Consider the following 21971-nt stretch of genomic DNA (forward strand, 5'->3'; position numbering starts at 1 on the left):
TATAAAAAAAAGATGGCACGATTAAGAGTTAAGACTAATATAGATGAAACAAAATGCATGAACAACCAAAACAAGTTGTTTCGTCATTAGTCCTTAATAAATATTAATATCAATCTCATAACCAAAGAATACTAAACTGTATACCTGGTATAAATTTCCACGACAGTTGGTATGAAACTTTAAGAAACCATACTTTTGAACCATAGAGAAGACACTCGATATTTAATACACAAGATAATATGTCGTTCTTATGACCAACTGCGGACCATTAAAAATGCATCTAGTTCTTCTCTTCCATGAGAGACTGAAGCAATGTGGCGCAATCAGACATGATGTCATCCTTCATGAATCCCATGTTGGCAAAACGTTGGTCCGAGACAAATACCGTTGTAGCAGGTGAGAGCCACACGGGCACAGTCACGTCCTGGGTCAGCCATCTTGCAACCATCAAGTGAGCTGCTGACAAGAACCACATCGCAGGTATCATCACCGTGGTCTTCGTTGACATTTATGTAGTATGTTCCTGTTGTGTCGGTGTTTCCTTCTCAGGTAAAAATAACTTTCCGTTTCTTGTTCTTGCATTCCACTCTAACCTTTGCACCTGCAAAAGAAAATAATTGCAGTATTACTAAAAGGGGATGATTCTCACACACACTTTTTTGATCCTCACACACCTATTTTAAACTTTTACTCTTCTAATAATACTCAATTGGTGTGTGAGGATCAAAAAAGTGTGTGTGAGAATCATCCCCCATTACTAAATGATAGCAACTTAAAAAGAGAGCCTTACACACTCTACACAAGAATTATCACCCACCCTTGATAATAGTGCATATAATAATACGCACGTGCCAACTAGGGCGGAGCCACCATATTAACTATGGTGGCACGTGAAAGTATAGGTAAATCTATCCATCGGACCAACGGAACGTGGTAACTTCATTCCTCCAAAAGACTCTTCCATTTCATCAAGGTCAATGGTGTTATTTCTACGAAATCCTTACTTCGAACTCTTAAAGCTCTCTCGTCATCTTCTTTACGCTTCTTATTAGATTTGCTTTTATATTTTCTTTCGTCAATAGAAGTCTTACATTTGAGTTATCTTCATTTATCTCTTTAAGACATGAAGCCACATTTCCCGTTATGCCCGCACTATTAACATAGCCACATAATTTACATCGGACTTTGACCCTGTTGTTTAGCAGATCCACCAAAACTCCATATTCCCACCCAACATCTACCATTTGCCTTTAACTTTCTAGACAAGTTGTAGCTTCAAAGACACGTTGATGATAATCACTGATCAACAATGAAAAACAAATTTAATGATAAGTTGATGTAAGTTTGAGGAACATTCTACAAAAAACATATAAAACAATTAATGGAACTGAATATAGAAATCGAATCTTAAAATATACACTATATTTTAGTAAACATGCATAATTAACAATATTACAAAATAACAATAATAATTGAATATAGAACTGAGAAGAAATCGAACCTTTGTTGATGATTCGCAAACTCAATTATTGGAAACCGGATGACTTTGTACGTGAGACATCGTATCTTGAGCGTGCGTTACGTTTGTTCCTTCGGCGAGGGGGGGGGGGGGGGGGGGGGGGGGGGGGGGGGGGGAAGAGCGGCCCAAAATAATACAGCAAACCCTAATTTTAAAACATTTCAAGTCTTGACCAAACTTTGACTTTGCCGACTTTTTACCATTGACTGTTATTGGAGAATACACGATGACCATGCCTAAAAACGGCGCGTTGGCCAAGTCGTCCGACTTCTGCAACCATGAAACACGCATAATCCAAGCCCAATTGCAACTACTCCTCACCCACATCTTTCGTTACACACCAACTTTGACCCAACTCGTTTCCACCTCGTTATGTGTATTCTCTTTCTAGATATAAAGATATAGATCTATAGATCTATATTATACTGACACCACCGCATTGAACTAAAAATTAATGTCTCGGGCAAAACTCATTCACGCCCTATACCGTCTTGTAAGACAGGACGCCGATCAGATTGCAGAATAAAATGATCACCCCCAGAGATTTAGATTATCGTGGTTGTTTTTCTATTTGCAGCAACGGAAATGATAACGGAAGTGTTCACGATTTCAGATTCTCTGATTTGAAAAAAATACCTCGTGTAAGTGATGATGGGCTTGTTTTCTTGAAGACGTCCATAACAGCTATATGATATTTCAGCACCATGATAAGCACAATTTAATTATTCTAAATTTAAGTACAATGCATGAAACTGTAATCCTTCATGGTCTTGATGTTCTTGAAGACCCGGTACTCAGATAATTACGTACTTTGGATAACTAATAATAATAATTTTATTGATAAAATCGTGTATGCAAAGGTTGTTATGGAAACGTCAGTTATTTTGGGTATAACATTGCGGGCGGTTTGTGGAATGCACGAGAACTTCAACAAAATGACAAATTTTTGGAACTTCGTCCCATGAAAATACATATATATCGACAATGATTAAGCAACAAACGATTGTTTTTTCAATTTTTTTACAATGTTGTCAACCATCCCGTTTTAAAAGAAAATTGTTCAATCATCTGTTACCAACCTTAAGACAAACACCGCAACCACCTGCAAATGACCACGAAGTCATTACTTCTTCCGGTTGCTCCGCAACTTCTTAAAAAATCAGATTAAACAATCTTCTCTCAACACGAGGATAGTTGTCAGCATTGTATAGAATTGTAAAGAGAACTGTTTGTTATTCAACCATCGTCGATGCAGATATATTTTTCTCAGTACGAAGTTTCAAAAGTTCGACATTTTGTTGTAGTTCCAGTACGTTCCACAAACCACCAGCAATGATATATACTCAATATAACTGATGTTTCCATCAACAACCTTTGCATACACGATTTTATCAATATAATTATCATCAATAGTCATCTTAAGTATGAAATAATTATGGGTCTTTGGGAAAATCAAGATCAGGAAGCATTACACTTTCTTGCATTGTGAATAATATTTAACAGAATTAATTGTAGCTATCAAGGTGCTGAAATAACAAATAGTTGTTATGGACGTCTTTAAGAAAACGAGCTCATCACCACTTCCACGGGTTATTCTTCTCAAATTAGAGAATCTGAAACCGTGAACAATTCCGTTATCATTATTGTCGGTGCAATAGGAAAACACCCACTGTAATCTCAATCGTTCTGGGGCGAGCATTGTAATCATTGTCGTTCTGTCTTACAAGACGGTATAAAGCGTGAATTTTATGAAGATTTTGATATAGATCTGGATGGTTCATATGTGATAAAATAAGTGATAAACTGTGGAAGTTCATTATTCAATAAAAGTACGGTTTGGTTAGATTAGTTGTGAGGATTTATCGTATTTTTCTTCAGAGATTTGAGATAATGTTAATGAGTTTTGCTTGAGAGATTTGAGAGACCACTTCAACCACAAAATGAGGTTACTCTCATCTTGCAGTTTCTTTCTGAAGTTGCGAAAATTGATCATCGAGGTACCCTATATCATTCAAAAATCAATTAACAATTAACAATAATGTTAAAAAATCATAAATATTTTCATAATATTTTCATGTCATTTTTTACAGGCTACAAACCTCATTATATAGAGATGTGGTGCATAAAATAAATTGTCTTTGCAATTGAGTGACAGCAATCATGGTTCCTTGTATATCTTAAAGAGTGTTTACTATTCATCATTCTTGAAATGAGTGCCTATCTGCAAAATTAGCAATCTTGTTAGTACGTATAATATACAGACATAACATACACTAATATGAAATTACTAAATGTGAGAACTTAATTGTTGAAGACATTAGTATGAACTTACTAAATTGAGAGACCAAAATAAATGATAAAAAGCAACCAGAAGGTGGAAACTAAATGATAAAAAAATATTATTCCGTACTAAGTAGTATCTATGTACTATTTTTTTTATTTTTTTTTTTGCTAAAAAACGATAACATTAAAGCAAATCCGAAGATGAGTACACGTAAACATGATACAAAGTAAACCAACAAACGAGCCCTAGCCTACAATGTCCTAACAAAAAAGTTCAGAACAGGGTGAAAAGCCGTATGATTAGGACAATAAACAAACTAAAGCTATAACAGTGAAAACTAAGCATCAGCTGCACTAAACTAACAAGATAAACAGCTGCACTAAACATGATAAACAGATAGCAGCAGAACAAAACAACGTAACAAATTAACAAACCGAAAGACCATATGATGATCACCTGAGGCACACAGATCGAGACAACATCGTCCAAAAACAGGGGCGGATCCAGGATTTGCAGTCACTGGTGTCACCGGTTAAAACTCAAAAAAATTTCTACTAGATGTTTTATTTCAATGGTGTCACTCATACAAAATTTACACTATCCACTGGTATCACTAGTTAAAAACTCCAAAAATTTTCCACTACATCGCGTATTTCAGTGGTGTCCCGTGCCACCACACTCAACACACTAGGTCCGCCCCTGTCCAAAAACCACCCCATATGATGTCTCAGGCGACACCAGAAAGTCCGATAGCCACCGGAAAAAAAAATAACGATGGTGACAGAAAAAGAAAAATAATACCGGACACCGAGGTTAATTCAAGCCAGACTACAAGCAACAACGAACGCGAGAAAATAGATCGGCCTGAAAACACCAGCGAGCGCCGGAAAATAGAAAAGGGAGAAAAGAAAAAGGCCTAGCCACCGGTATCGGCCGAGATGCCGGTGGCCGGAAGAGAAGAAGCGATCAGGCTACAAAACGGAAAAGATCGGAGGACGAAGGTGTGACGGCGCAATTAGGGTTTAGTGTGGAGGAGAAAGTAACGAGCGGGAAGAAAAAAAATGACAGGATATTTTTGAGGGTGGAGCTACGGATCTTAGGTGCTGACGTGCTGTGATTGTTGAAGCTTTATTTTTATTTATGTATTATGTACTCCAAATTTTTTTTTTCTTTTCTTTTCTTTTCTTAGGTACTATCAAAATTAAATTAAGGATATCTTCATCAAAGAAAGAACAAACCTAAAAACAAACACAAACCTCAACGAACAAAAAATGCTCAAAAAGATTAAACAATCTAGACCAAAATAAAACTAGCTACCTCAATCCAAGCCTAAATCGAAAACAACCACGACGATCAAAACATCCAACAAACTAACCGTGAAAACCACAAAACCTACAAAACACCACATAAATAACAAATAAAATAACTACGAAACAAAAAGAAAAACGAACAACCAAGTAAACAAGAAACCGAATCAAACGGTTTAGGAATGATCGAGGTACCCGCATCATTTTCATCACGCAACACACAACCATCCTTCTACTTATTTGCCTTCGGTTTACCTTTTCTTATTCTAGATTGAGAAGGGCAAACATCGACCTTGCTTTCACCCATTTGTAAACCACGATGTTGATCTTTTTCAGATGACCACCGACAATCGACCCAACTAAATTCAAATGATCAGAAACTGAGTTCCTACATACATTCACGACATTAGGTGCTCCCAAACTGTCAAGACTTAACGGAATCTTATAGCGGTAGTTTGGCGGAGGATGCTTTTTTTTTTAAAGGCAAGACCAAAGTGATGTTGGTGGGGATTGAACCTGGGTCTCTTTGGAGATTCTCAAGCAACCAACCACTCAACCACCCTTTGGGGTTAGTTTGGCGGAGGATGTTGATTGCAGTTTTTTAAAAAACAAATGATTTAAAAGGCAAAAAAAAACTCGAGGGACGTTGTTACTAATATGGGGTATAATACAGGGACCAACGGAGCTAATAAGTCCAAGAAAAAAATTGGAGATAAAGGAGTTAAAACTAATAGTAAGAGGACGAAAATACCCTAACATGTTTAAGTAAAATGAGAAATATATCCTCATGTGTTAAACATGTGATATGACTTAACAAAAAAATTTAACATCTATTAAATCGAGTGACTAAAAGTGTAATATTTTGAAAGCACGATGAGTAAATTTGTAAGAAAAAATTATAGTGACTAAAGTTGCAAGATTTGACAAACTACGGAGACCATCCTAGTAGTTAAGTCTTTTTATTCATACACTTCTACACGTTAAGTTCTACTCTCTCCATGAGTTCTTTTTTTATAATGTGTGCGAGTATAGATTACTAAAAAATAAAAATTATTTGACGTACAACTTTATTATATTGTTATTGTTGTTTACACACACACACGTATATATATATATATATATATATATATATATATATATATATATATATATATATATATATATATATATATATATATATATATATATATATATATATATATATATATATATATATCACAGACTGCTTTAAAATTCATGGAAATTTGATTCTACCATTCTCATGATGTCTTTTTTTTAGACCGAAGGTCCTCTCGGAAGCAATCTCTCTACCCTGAAGTAGAGAGAGGGATTATTTTCTCTTTCTATGGGTGGAGAATTTTTTCTCGACTCGTGGTTAGAGAAACGACTTCTTTTCTACGCTAGGGTAGAGAATCGATTGTCTACATCTCACCTACCTCATACCTCGCAGGTATGAGATTGGATTTTATTGTTGTTGTTATATATATATATATATATATATATATATATATATATATATATATATATATATATATATATATATATATATATATATATATATATATGATAATGCTAAAAACGAACATATATTTAATAGCATTATCCCTCAAGAAAGACAAGCTTTTAGTTGCAATTGTTCTATTTACAAGTGATATTCGTTTAAATAATAAAAGGTGAAGACAAAAGACAGATTCGACGAATTGAAGACGCAAACGACCAAAAAGCTAAAAAGTACAAATTACAATCAAAGTGGTTCCAATTATTGATGAGAAACGTCTCAAAATTACAAGAGTACAAGACACGAAACGCAAAATACAAGATATTAAATTGTACGCAAGGACGTTCGAAAATCCGGAACCGGGACCAGAGTCAACTCTCAACGCTCGACTCAACGGACTAAAAATTACGAGTCAACTATGCACATAAATATAATATAATATTTAAATAATTCTTAAAATTATTTATATATTATATATATATTTATAAACCGTCAGCAAGAAGCGAACAAGCTCATGTGAGCTGGAAAAGCAGGCCATGCGATCGCATGGCCTGGCAGTTATAAAACCATGCGATCGCATGGTGAATAGTAACTGGCCACATCCCTATAAATTTCGCAGTTTGGTTGAACAACATCACATCTTTTTCTTCTCCTCAATCTCAACGTATATATATATATATATATATATATATATTTTAATTTTAATTTTCATTTTAATTTTAATTTTAATAATAAGGGTATGTTAGCGAATGTTGTAAGGGGGTAAGTCGAAATTCTGTCCGTGTAACGCTACGCTATTTTTAATCATTGTAAGTTATGTTCAACCTTTTTAAATTAATGTCTCGTAGCTAAGTTATTATTATGCTTATTTAAGCCGAAGTAATCGTGATGTTGGGCAAAATATTAAAATTGGGTAATTGGGCTTTGTACCATAATTGGAGTTTGGACAAAAGAACGACACTTGTGGAAATTAGACTATGGGCTATTAATGGGCTTTATATTAACTAAATGATACCTCATTAATTTAATATATAGACTTATAATTTGACGTATTTATATATAACCACATACGCTTGACTGGGTACGGTGGACGGGATATCTATAAATACCAATAATTGTTCATTTTACCGGACACGGAACTGGATTAATAGTTAATAGACTTGTTGAAACAGGGGTAGATTACAATCAAGGGTAATTGGTGTAATTGTTAACAAAGTAATAAAACCTTGGATTACACGCAGTCGATAACCTGGTGTATTCATTAAACAAAGTATTAAGACCTTGTTACAATTCGAATCCCCAATTAGTTGGAATATTTGACTTCTGGAATAAGAATAATTTGACGAAGACTTCCGCACTTTATGATTATGACTGATGGACTATTATGGACAAATCCCTATGGACATATCGAATAATCCAGGACAAAGGACAATTAACCCATGGTACTAAACTAAAAACAACACGTCGAACATCATGGTTACGGAAGTTTAAATAAGCATAATTCCTTTATTTCATATTTAATTGCACTTTTAATTATCGCACTTTTATTTACTGTCATTTTATTTAATTGCACTTTTAATTATCATACTTTTTAATTATCGCAATTTTATTTATCGCACTTTTATTTATCGCAATTTCATTATTGTTATTTACTTTACGCTTTAAATTAAGTCTTTTATATATTTAATATTTTACATTAGGTTTTAACTGCGACTTAAGTTTTAAAATCGACAAACCGGTCATTAAACGATAAAAAAAAACCCCTCTTATAATAATAATACTACATATATATATTTTTATATTTGTTAAAAATATAGCGTTAAACTTGGCGAGTTCCCTGTGGACGAACCGGACTTACTAAAAACTACACTACTGTACGATTAGGTACACTGCCTATAAGTGTTGTAGCAAGGTTTAGGTATATCCATTCTATAAATAAATAAATATATTGTGTAAAATTGTATCGTATTAAATAGCATTTTGTAGCAAAAATATAACTATTTTTTATACACCTCTACGCACATCAAGTATTTTTGGCGCCGCTGTCGGGGATCTGCTTAAACGCCGAAAGCGAAACGCTATCTATATTTAAAAAAAAATTAGTTTTCTTTTGTAAAAATACGTTTTAATTATTAAAAATACAAAAATATAAAAAGAAAAATAAAGTATATATTTCTAAGAGTTGTTTAAAATACATAAATTATAAAGTATTTTTATTTCTATTTTAGTTTTTAAAATTTAAGTTTTTATTTATTTTATATAAATAATTTAAATAATTATAAAACAGAATTTTAAAAACATAAAAAAAATATATATATATATATATATATATATATATATATAAAGCCTTGGCCCGAGAACTATAGCAGCCCAACACCTGGCCCGAAACTCTACTCCATGCGACCGCATGGAAATATAACCTCGAAGCCATGCGATCGCATGGCTTGAGTTGACAGGTCTGTAACCTCAGCCGACCAGTGTGACAACCCGGAAATTTCCAACCAAATTTAAACTTTAATCTTTATATGTTTCCGACACGATAAGCAATATTTGTTAAGTTAAATTTCAAAAATTTTAAACTATGTTCATACATTCATTCAACCTCGACCAAGTTCCAACGATTCACGAACCATTAAACGAATATGATTATATATGTATATGTGTATATATATTATAACTTGAAACGTAAACAAAATATTAGATTAAATACTTTATATGATTGTATCTGTTTCAAAATGTTTATCAATGGAATTAGAAGATAAGATCAAATGATTGAATTATCAGATATATTGAATTATGATTACAAGTCTCTGTTGAAAGGCCCACGTTGATTTGAGAAATCTTTTCATTTTAACAATATTCAAAAAATGGTAAAGTGATTTATAAATAAGAACAAATTGTCAATCATTAAGAACTAGACAAAGGATATTGGAAGATTGAATCTCATAAAGACTCGATTGATCTATTTAGTTTCAAACGTACAAAAACGTTTTCAGTTTAAAAAGAACTTTATTATTAAAATGTATATAACTTTTATAAATATCTAGAACCACTTTTGACAACTCATTACTTAACTAGTATGATAAAGATAACGATATTTATATTTTATTTTATTAAATATATATAACGATTTAAATTAATATTATATATATTTATACACGTATTATACGTACATAGTTTTATATTTTTACTATACTTAAACTTTACCTTTACTTTATTTTTACTTTACTTTAACTTTAATAATTCACTTTAATAATTCATACTTTAATAATTCACTTTAATAATTCATACTTTAATAATTCACTTTAATAATTCATACTTTAATAATTCACTTTAATAATTCATACTTTAATAATTCACTTTAATAATTCAAAATCTATTATAAATAGAATTCAATAAGTTTCATTATTTCATAGAAACTTGAAATTTTTTTTCTAAACTCTCTCAATCGATTTACATATATATATTTACTCCGTATTATTTCAAGATATTATTAGTATACATAAAATATTACGACGGAGTGCTGTCCGAGTGATTTCGAAATTGTTTTTCGAGTAGGATAGGATTAAGGAAATTATGGGTTATAGCTATGGAGGTGATTGAGTATGGTTCATGGGTATGCTCGTGAGGTCAATATAGTGTTTATCATTTCCACTGCGTCTACGTACCTTTCCTGCAATATTGAATCTCAATATTGATACGTGAGTACTCATAATTTAACTTTTACATACTAATAGTGTATCCCTGACTAGTGCTCGAGTATTTAGGATTATGCATGCTTGTACTTTTGATATTGCCCTTAGACAAGTTAGGTTGAATCTTGAATTAGTTACACTTGCGGTTGAGATAAGGTATAAGATATGCATGTCCTTGGAAAGCTAGCGAAAAAATAAGATTTTTTCCTTTAGATATCGAATGGTTTCGATGAACGGATTAGAAGTTATAATCAATTGAATTTTCGATATTTTTATTAAAAATGATTATTATTATCGTCGTTTTTAACGTCGTTCTAGTTTTATCTTATTATTATCATTATTATTATCTTTATCAATAAAAGGGATTTATCATTAAAAATTGTTATTTTTTTTATTACTATCGTTATTATCGTTAAAGTTATAATTAGTATTATTATTATTGTCCAATTATTATTATTATTATTATTATTAGTATTATTATTATTATTATCATTATTAATATATATATCATTATTTAAAAATGGTTATTGTTATTGTTATTATTATTATTACTATATTATCATTAAGATAATTATTAGTATTATCGTTAATAATGTTATAGTAACTATCATTATTAATATTAGTGTAATTAAAACAAATATTTGTAACACCTAATTATTTTGATTACTATTATTATCATTATTATGAACACGATATAAAAGACGATTAAAAGCTATTAAACGAAACGATTAGGAAATAATGAGTAAGAGTATCATGATGAAATTAAAATATTATAAGATATTGATTTAGATAAAATTATCGTTCTTATTATTTTTATCATTACTATTATTATTAAAAGTATCGTTAGTTTTAAAACTATCATTTTAATAAAAAATATCATTTTAATAGAAATTTCATTGTTACTATAAAATACCATTATTATTATTATTTTAAATAGAATTATTATTTTAAAGATAATATTAAAAATTATCGTAAATATTAAAGTTATCATAATTAGAATTATCGTTTTATCATAATATCATCTTAGTAATTATAAATATTGATATTTTTATAATAATAATTATTATTACAAAATAATACAACTTTTACTTACTATCATTATAGATATTATTTTATCAAATAAATATGTGATACAAACATATTTTACTACGTGTAATAACTTACTTTAATAATACCTATCATATTATCTTTATGATATTAAATGAACCCTATAAATTTTATTACTTAATATATATATAAGTATATTTTATTATATAAATTTAATATAAAATTTTATTTATTAATAAATAAATTATATTATTTACTCTAATAAATCTTTTAAAAATATTTAAAAATATAAAACGACGATATTTAAACTATATATTAATCATGTATAGATTTTTGGAAATTATTTTTGAGTCAAATTTACTTTTGTTGACTTTTGCATATTAGTCTCGAGCATTAGGATTGTGGTATACTATGACTTGACCTAATTTGTTAGACAAATATTGACCAACACATAAATATATATAATTAATTTAGGTTCGTGAATCCGAGGCCAACCTTGCACTTGTTCAATGACGTTATATGTATTTTTACTACGAAATACAGTATGGTGAGTTTCATTTGCCTTTTTACCCTTTATATTTTTGGGACTGAGAATACATGCGCTTTTATAAATGTTTGATGAAATAGACACAAGTAATTGAAACTACATTCTATGGTTGAATTATCGAAATCGAATATGCCCCTTTTTATTAAAGTCTGGGAATCTAAGAATTAGGGAACAGACACCCTAATTGACGCGAATCCTAAAGATATATATATATATATATATATATATATATATATATATATATATATATATATATATATATATATATATATATATATATATATTCTATGTAATTAGAATACCATCCGTTAGCCAAAATCATTTCATATCGAGAAAAAAAAATCCTTTATCCAATCGTACGAAATGGAATTCGTCATCAGTTCAAGTCACTCAGATTCCAAAATGGAATCCCATTCAAGCTCCGAAAGCAGTGTGACCGGAATAGATCAACCAATCAGTTATCACCTATTCTGGATGAATTGGGGATGGGTTCATAGCCTCCTCAATCATTGGAGACAAGAAGAAGGTGATCCCTTCCATCCATCACATTGCCCTCTTGACGAAGAACCTGAAGCACTTACCGGCGAACCTGTCCGAAACACCATTTTCTCGCTCATTTCCAGAGTATCTCGTCACGATTATATACTACATCAAATTTTAGATTTTATTTATCCACTCGTCCGAACCGATAATCACCACGGTGTAATATAAGAAGTCAACGAGCTTCGCGCTCGGGTAGTGGGTTTGGAGAATATGGTGCAGAGTTTACAAACACCAGCAGCAGCATCAGCAGCATAACCAGTACCACCATCATCAATGCCAACAGTACCATTACCACCTCCAACCACAACCGCGTCGTAAACCTCAACTTCACAATCTGTCCCACGAGCATCAACGTCATACGCACCATAGATACCAAGGAGTACCAACAACAATAACTGACGAAGTATTAATTCATAACTTCATTGGAGAAACATTCCGCGGCGATTATTCAATCTCTAAAGTCTTAGAGATTATCTAATCTAGCCCTAACCATAAATCAGTAAAGCGAACCAAAATGACAGAAGGAAGAGTAGAAACCCTAACAAAAATGGTGTGTGATTAACAAGCTAAACTTACTTTACCAACAGCATCAACAGTACCATCAGCGTTACCAGCATCGTCAGTACAGTCAACATCCGAATCAACAACACCGATAACATCACAAACTCCGTCAGTTCAAGAATCACTGTGGACATCATTACAAATCAATAATGTGCATATTGTATCAACGAGTTATGAAGAATTAACTCATTCCCTCTGAAGAAATTATATGTATATTATATATATATATATATATATATATATATATATATATATATATATATATATATATATATATATATATATATATATATATTTTGAAATAAATCTTTTGGTGCTAAGCTATTGTGTGTGAATCTTAACTACTCAGTTAATTCATATTACAAATATGCAATAATGTACGTCCTTCGGTCGCAACTTAACCAGCGTTAACTACAATCTCTATCGCAATTCAACAAATTCCAATTCATAATAAATCAAGTATATATTTGATTTTACACTTTCATCATCGATGTACCCGAAACTTTTCAGATAACATCATTCCTACTTTGTGAAATTCACAAGAATTCCATGAACCGAACATCATACATCAACAAATAACGAAGTATTGATTCATAATTTCAATGTCATTAAAGAAATACTGCGTAAAAGTTATGTACTTTTTAAAGCCTTTAGGGATTATTCAATTCTAGTTTCAACCGTAAATCAAATGAGTTTAATTTAACATTAACTCATTAAATCTATGTTACATCTGAAGTAAATATACATATATATATTTTCATAAAGACTGTAATAAAATTCTTTTGTACAAAATATTAATTGTGAATTTTTTTTTAACGGGTAGGTAATACCCGAGAGATATATAAATTCACAATTAATATGTTACATTCTTCGAATCTGATTCAGCAAATCATCCATTATACTCCCTACTTTCACAACATTATACATTCTTTTTTAGAAATCAAAACAACCATACTCATTTAAAATTTAATTACATATTCTGATTTTGAAATCTCGAAATTCAACTTGAGATATGACCAAAATTATCACTCTTAGATCCTTACATCTTTCACAAGCTATATTTTGACTTCAAAACTGTGTTAGAACATCAAATGTATGTTAACGATTACAATCTGTGTTCAAAGCCTTCGAAAATTTCTTAAGACACTTCGAATGATGAGCAATCGAGATGATGATCCAACCACATGTTACCCACAGTTATGTACCCGAAAAACTATTGAAACCAAAGTAAAAGTTTAAACAACGTATCCGCGTCAGATTCTTTGGTATTTATTAGCAAAAATAACTTTGCGACTCCTATTCAAAGTAGCCAGTTTTGTCACAGCTCCAGCAAGTCAACTTCGACTTTTCAGTCAGACTAACCTTATTATAACCTTGAGATATACACCATCGTTACCAGGGAACCTTTTACATTCCATCACATTATTAGCAGATGTACCAACAACTTCATTACCCTTTGATTTTAGCCTCTCCAAAAAGTCATTATAATTATTCATTGAAACCCCATCATTTACTCATTCGCATCTTGTAATGAGAATTGCCATACGAATCATTGGGAATTAGCAATCAGTATTTTGAAATCTCGCAGCATGTCTACGCCAACAGTTATATGTGTATATATAACGTCTATCTTCTGGACTTAATTTGAATGTGAAGTTTCTGAAAAACACTCCGAACTACGAATTGGTTCCCCGAAAATGGAAAAAATGCTGATGAAGCAGCAAAAACTATAAACGACTTTAAACGGTAAAAGCTGGATGATAATGATGAAGTGTGCTGGCAAAGCGCAGAAAAGAGAAGTTTTGGAACTGGAAAACGGATTGAGCAAAGTAGGAAGGAGGCTGTGGACAAATTACAAAGACTGAACCTGACTTCAAAGGATCCAAATGATTCAGTATCTGCTGAAGTCATTAACGAATACCTTGTTCCTGACTCTAAACCCCTGCGGACAATATTCTTCATCATCCTCTGATATTAGAAATTCTAAAATATCATCATATCTTTCATTATAAATATCCTCCATATTTCTGAAGATATTTTCTTAATTTTTCTTATTTGAAATCATTTACCTCTTTGCGCTATCTGTATTACATCATAAAAGAAACTATTTTAGTTTCTAAATTCTGAAACATTCAAGTTTAAAATAGGAATATTTTGAAGTAGTGTTGGGAACTGAAGCATGAATTAGTATAATATAATGACACTTGATCAATGTGATTATATTACAGTAAGTCATGCTTAGTTTCTAAATGGAACGTGATGATTCACAGATCATAACATCATCATGTGCCATGTTATACGACTCTTGTATTCTATTTAACCTCTAAAATATCAAGAAAATATTTCTTGATGATTCTGCCTTTTCCAAGGTATTCTAGTAATTTGACAAGTCAAGATCGTGCCATCACAATTTCCTTCCTAGAACATTAACAATGTTCATTCCGAAATTCATATCTGTGAATTCTGGACAATTACAAGCGGTGCTTAATCGCAAGAAGAAGAAATGAAAGGACAAAACTCCGAAATAGAAATTGGGGTATAAATTGCAGCAAATAAAAGAGAGCATTAACTGTGAATGATAATGATTATAGAAGACAGAAGCAGAGACTTTGAAATATAAGGGAACATATAAAGCCCAACGACAAACCAGAAATTATAAACCATATATATCGATGCATATAGCAATATAAAGACACGGGAGAACTAGAAACACTATAATCCCAAGAGTATAGTAGAAGTAAATAGATTCTTCCGGCGATAGATGAAAAAGAAGAATGACCGATATGAAAGTTAGAAGTATATCGAGAATCAGAACTGGATGGAGCATATTGATGAATACTTTAAAATATGAGTTGAGGGGGAAAGAATAGAAGGTGATGAAACAAGACTAGGAACTTAGAAATCAACAGATTTAACTCACACAATGGCGGAATAAGTGAATCAAACCCTCTAGTGAATAGGTTAAGTTTTTTTGATTAATTTAGTCAAACCACAACTAAATCAAGTGTGATTAGATCAACACCTAGAGCTATTATTCACCACCTGGGTGATTTGGACTGAGAGAGAATCAGAGGAGCTCACTAGATCTGAGTGTGTGTAACAAATGAGAGGCTTAACCTAAAATGAAGAACATAAGACTTTATATACCCCTGCTGTTGACTCACCCATACAATTCATTCATCACACGTACGAGTTGGCTTCATCAGCCGTACGGGTGATCACTCACTCGTGTCATCTCATTTAGGTTGTAATTGTGACTTAGCTCAGCATCAACCATGCGTATGAGCCTGTCATCCATACTAGTGAGGCTTCACTCGTACGTCTGACTAAGTCTAACATAGTCAAACATCTAAATCTCGTTCCTGCAGTTCCTGTAACCACATACAAACACGGATAGGATAATAACAAGCAATCATGGTGGCCTGTAAACTGTTGTACCTGCAATGGACGTAGGTAGATGTCTAGGGACTTGCATAAAATGCATCAACAGAAGGTGTGAGTTGTAAGGAAACGAAGGAGGTGAATTTATAAGAAAATCTCTGACAGAACAATTAAAATGGACGATCGCATTTAAAGCGGATCCTAATTCCCTTGATTACCGGAGAGTCAAATCTTATTAAGAAGATTTTCTTCAAATCCCTTGAAATCTGGGAATCAATCATATCTACGTCAAATGATAAGATGAATCTACACTTACTCATTTCACTCTTCTATGTTAGCTTCATTCGTACTCTTCATATAAATGGATTGTTTATCTAAATTATTCACTGATGATAAAACTCTAATTTTCAGCCCGTATGCATCATGAAAACATACTTATTATCATTCATGACCTTTCCACTCAAATTTCGGGACGAAATTTCTTTAACGGGTAGGTACTGTGACAACCCGGAAATTTCCAACCAAATTTAAACTTTAATCTTTATATGTTTCCGACATGATAAGCAATATTTGTTAAGTTAAATTTCAAGAATTTTAAACTATGTTCATACATTCATTCAACCTCGACCAAGTTCCAACGATTCACGAACCATTAAATGAATATGATTATATATGTATATGTGTATATATATTATAACTTGAAACGTAAACAAAATATTAGATTAAATACTTTATATGATTGTATCTGTTTCAAAATGTTTATCAATGGAATTAGAAGATAAGATCAAATGATTGAATTATCAGATATATTGAATTATGATTACAAGTCTCTGTTGAAAGGCCCACGTTGATTTGAGAAATCTTTTTATTTTAACAATATTCGGAAAATGGTAAAGTGATTTATAAATAAGAACAAATTGTCAATCATTAAGAACTAGACAAAGGATAGTGGAAGATTGAATCTCATAAAGACTCGATTGATCTATTTAGTTTCAAACGTACAAAAACGTTTTCAGTTTAAAAAGAACTTTATTATTAAAACGTATATAACTTTTATAAATATCTAGAACTACTTTTAACAACTCATTACTTAACTAGTATAATAAAGATAACGATATTTATATTTTATTAAATATATATAACGATTTAAATTAATATTATATATATTTATACGCGTATTATACGTACATAGTTTTATACGTTTACTATACTTAAACTTTACCTTTACTTTATTTTTACTTTACTTTAACTTTAATAATTCACTTTAATAATTCATACTTTAATAATTCACTTTAATAATTCATACTTTAATAATTCACTTTAATAATTCATACTTTAATAATTCACTTTAATAATTCAAAAATCTATTATAAATAGAATTCAATAGGTTTTATTATTTCATAGAAACTTGAAAATATTTTTCTCTAAACTCTCTCAATCGATTTACATATATATATTTACTCCGTATTATTTCAAGATATTATTAGTATACATAAAATATTACGACGGAGTGCTGTCCGAGTGATTTTGAAATTGTTTTTCAAGTAGGATAGGATTAAGGAAATTATGGGTTATAGCTATGGAGGTGATTGAGTATGGTTCATGGGTATGCTCGTGAGGTCAATATAGTGTTTATCATTTCTGTTGCGTCTACGTACCTTTCCTGCAATATTGAATCTCAATATTGATACGTGAGTACTCATAATTTAACGTTTACATACTAATAGTGTATCCCTGACTAGTGCTCGAGTATTTAGGATTATGCATGCTTGTACTTTTGATATTGTCTTTAGACAGGTTAGGTTGAATCTTGAATTAGTTACACTTGCGGTTGAGATAAGGTATAAGATATGCATGTCCTTGGAAAGCTAGCGAAAAATTAAGAACTTTTCCTTTAGATATCGAATGGTTTCGATGAACGGATTAGAAGTTATAATCAATTGAATTTTCGATATTTTTATTAAAAATGATTATTATTATCGTCGTTTTTATCGTCGTTCTAGTTTTATCTTATTATTATCATTATTATTATCTTTATCAATAAAAGGGATTTATCATTAAAAATTGTTATTTTTTTTATTACTATCGTTATTATCGTTAAAGTTATAATTAGTATTATTATTATTGTCCAATTATTATTATTATTATTATTAGTATTATTATTATTATTATTATCATTATTAATATATATATCATTATTTAAAAATGGTTATTGTTATTGTTATTATTATTATTACTATATTATCTTTAAGATAATTATTAGTATTATCGTTAATAATGTTATAGTAACTATCATTATTAATATTAGTGTAATTAAAACAAATATTTGTAACACCTAATTATTTTGATTACTATTATTATCATTATTATGAACACGATATAAAAGACGATTAAAAGCTATTAAACGGAACGATTAGGAAATAATGAGTAAGAGTATCATGATGAAATTAAAATATTATAAGATATTGATTTAGATAAAATTATCGTTCTTATTATTTTTATCATTACTATTATTATTAAAAGTATCGTTAGTTTTAAAACTATCATTTTAACAAAAAATATCATTTTAATAGAAATGTCATTGTTACTATAAAATATCATTATTATTATTATTTTAAATAGAATTATTATTTTAAATATAATATTAAAAATTATCGTAAATATTATAGTTATCATAATTAGAATTATCGTTTTATCATAATGTCATCTTAGTAATTATAAATATTGATATTTTTATAATAATAATTATTATTACAAAATAATACAACTTTTACTTACTATCATTATAGATATTATTTTATCAAATAAATATGTGATACAAACATATTTTACTACGTGTAATAACCTACTTTAATAATACCTATCATATTATCTTTATGATATTAAATGAACCCTATAAATTTTATTACTTAATATATATAAAAGTATATTTTATTATATAAATTTAATATAAAATTTTATTTATTAATAAATAAATTATATTATTTACTCTAATAAATCTTTTAAAAATATTTAAAAATATAAAACGACGATATTTAAACTATATATTAATCATGTATAGATTTTTGGAAATTATTTTTGAGTCAAATTTACTTTTGTTGACTTTTGCATATTAGTCTCGAGCATTAGGATTGTGGTACTTGACCTAATTTGTTAGACAAATATTGACCAACACATAAATATATATAATTAATTTAGGTTCGTGAATCCGAGGCCAACCTTGCACTTGTTCAATGACGTTATATGTATTTTTACTACGAAATACAGTATGGTGAGTTTCATTTGCCTTTTTACCCTTTATATTTTTGGGACTGAGAATACATGCGCTTTTATAAATGTTTGACGAAATAGACACAAGTAATTGAAACTACATTCTATGGTTGAATTATCGAAATCGAATATGCCCCTTTTTATTAAAGTCTGGTAATCTAAGAATTAGGGAACAGACACCCTAATTGATGCGAATCCTAAAGATAGATCTATTGGGTCTAACAAACCCCATCCAAAGTACCGGATGCTTTAGTACTTTGAAATTTATATCATGTCCGAAGGAGGATCCCGGAATGATAGGGGATATTCTTATATGTATCTAGTTAATGTCGGTTACCAGGTGTTCACCATATGAATGATTATTTTTGTCTCTATGCATGTGACGTATATTTATGAGAATTGGAAATGAAATTCTTGTGGTCTATTAAAATGATGGAAATAAATGATTATGATAAACTAATGAACTCACCAACCTTTTGGTTGACACTTTAAAGCATGTTTATTCTCAGGTGTTAAAGAAATCTTCCGCTGTGCATTTGCTCATTTTAAAGATATTACTTGGAGTCTTTCATAGCATATTTCGAAGAACGTTGCATTCGAGTCATTGAGTTCATCAAAGATTATTATTAAATCAATTTATAGTTGGATAGTGGATATTATGAAATGGTATGCATGCCTGTCAATTTTCGATGTAAAGAAAGTTTATCTTTTAAAAACGAATGCAATGTTTGTAAAATGTATCATATAGAGGTTAAATACCTCGCAATGTAATCAACTATTGTGAAACGTTTATAATGTATATGAACGGGTCCTTTCAACCAGATTAGGGTTAATAATTATAATTAATATTATTAATTAAAAACCTAATTAGGGTTTATTAATTAATTAGTTTAGTTTAGTTTTATTTGTTTATTTTGTATTATTTAGTTTTAATCTAGTTTTAATTAATATATAAAATTAATAGTTTTATAAAATAAATAATATAAAGGTAATATTTTTATAAAAATTGTACTTTTTACAACTTTAAGTTTATTTTTATATTTTGTAACTTTTTATTTGTTTTAGCGTAATATTTGTATTTTTCGTTCGTATTTAGTTTTAAGTCATAGTTTTTGCCGTAGTTATTTTTATTTCTAGATTCTTAGGCTTTGCCGTAAAATCCCTTAAGTACTTTTTCTTTAGACTAAGATTTAGGTGCTTTAGAATTTTGCGACGCCGTTTTAATATTTTAGTTCCTTTTTAAGTAATTGCCGTTTTGGATATAGAATTTCTTTTAAGCTTTAATACCTTTAGACGCAACTTTTAATTTTTAGTTTTTAGACTTTTAAGTTTCGACGTGCTACGTTCTTTTTATTATTTTTCGACATTTTTCGACGCACTCTTTTTCTTTCTTATTTCTCGACGCTCTAATTTTTAGGACTTAGAATATTTTCTATTTCTTCTCTAAAATTTCTTTAAATTTCGACGAAGAATTATTTTAAGTGGTTAAATTGATAGATATCCAAATTTTCTGCTTCGTAGTAATAGTTGGATTTGTTAGTGGCTGAGTTGTGAGCTTCCGATTTAAAGGGTTCTGGCTCCCTACTACATCTTTTGGCTTTTCGAAACGTGGGCAAAAGCAGAAAAGTCTATTAATTTGATAAATTATATAATTTTTATCTTTTATAACTAATAGGATATTCAGTGAATGCACCGAGTAAAACGTTCACCACCTTTTATACGTTCACCACCTGTAACTCGATCAAGACATCTAGCCAATATTGTCGTCGTTGATTTTTCTTTAGAATCGTCATCTAGTCTACCAAGTACTCCAATTCAAATTTCCGATAACCCATTTTTTGAACCCGATAACACAATTGAGAATCCGGAGGATATTCAGGGACAATTCAGAGATCCTGAACCATTAATCTTTCTCCCGGAACCACCAATCATTCAAACGGAGATTGTTGAGGAACAACCCATTAAATCAGAATCCTCTAGTGATTCAGATTCAACAAATTCAATCATGGAAAATCTAGAACCTCTAAGTATGGAAGACCGAATGCGAGCTAAACGCATTGGCCAAGGTCATGCAATTACTCAACCTGACATTAATGCGCCAGATTATGAAATCAAAGGACAAATCCTACACATGGTAACTAATCAATGCCAATTTAGTGGTGCGCCGAAGGAAGATCCAAACGAACATTTTTGTACATTTAATAGGATCTGTACACTATTTAACATAAGAGAAGTGGAGGATGAACAGATATATCTCATGTTATTTCCTTGGACTTTAAAGGGAGAATCCAAAGATTGGTTAGAATCGTTACCTGAAGG

The sequence above is a fragment of the Rutidosis leptorrhynchoides genome, chromosome 10 (assembly GCF_046630445.1).
Source record: "Rutidosis leptorrhynchoides isolate AG116_Rl617_1_P2 chromosome 10, CSIRO_AGI_Rlap_v1, whole genome shotgun sequence".
NCBI classification, from domain to species: Eukaryota; Viridiplantae; Streptophyta; class Magnoliopsida; order Asterales; family Asteraceae; genus Rutidosis; species Rutidosis leptorrhynchoides.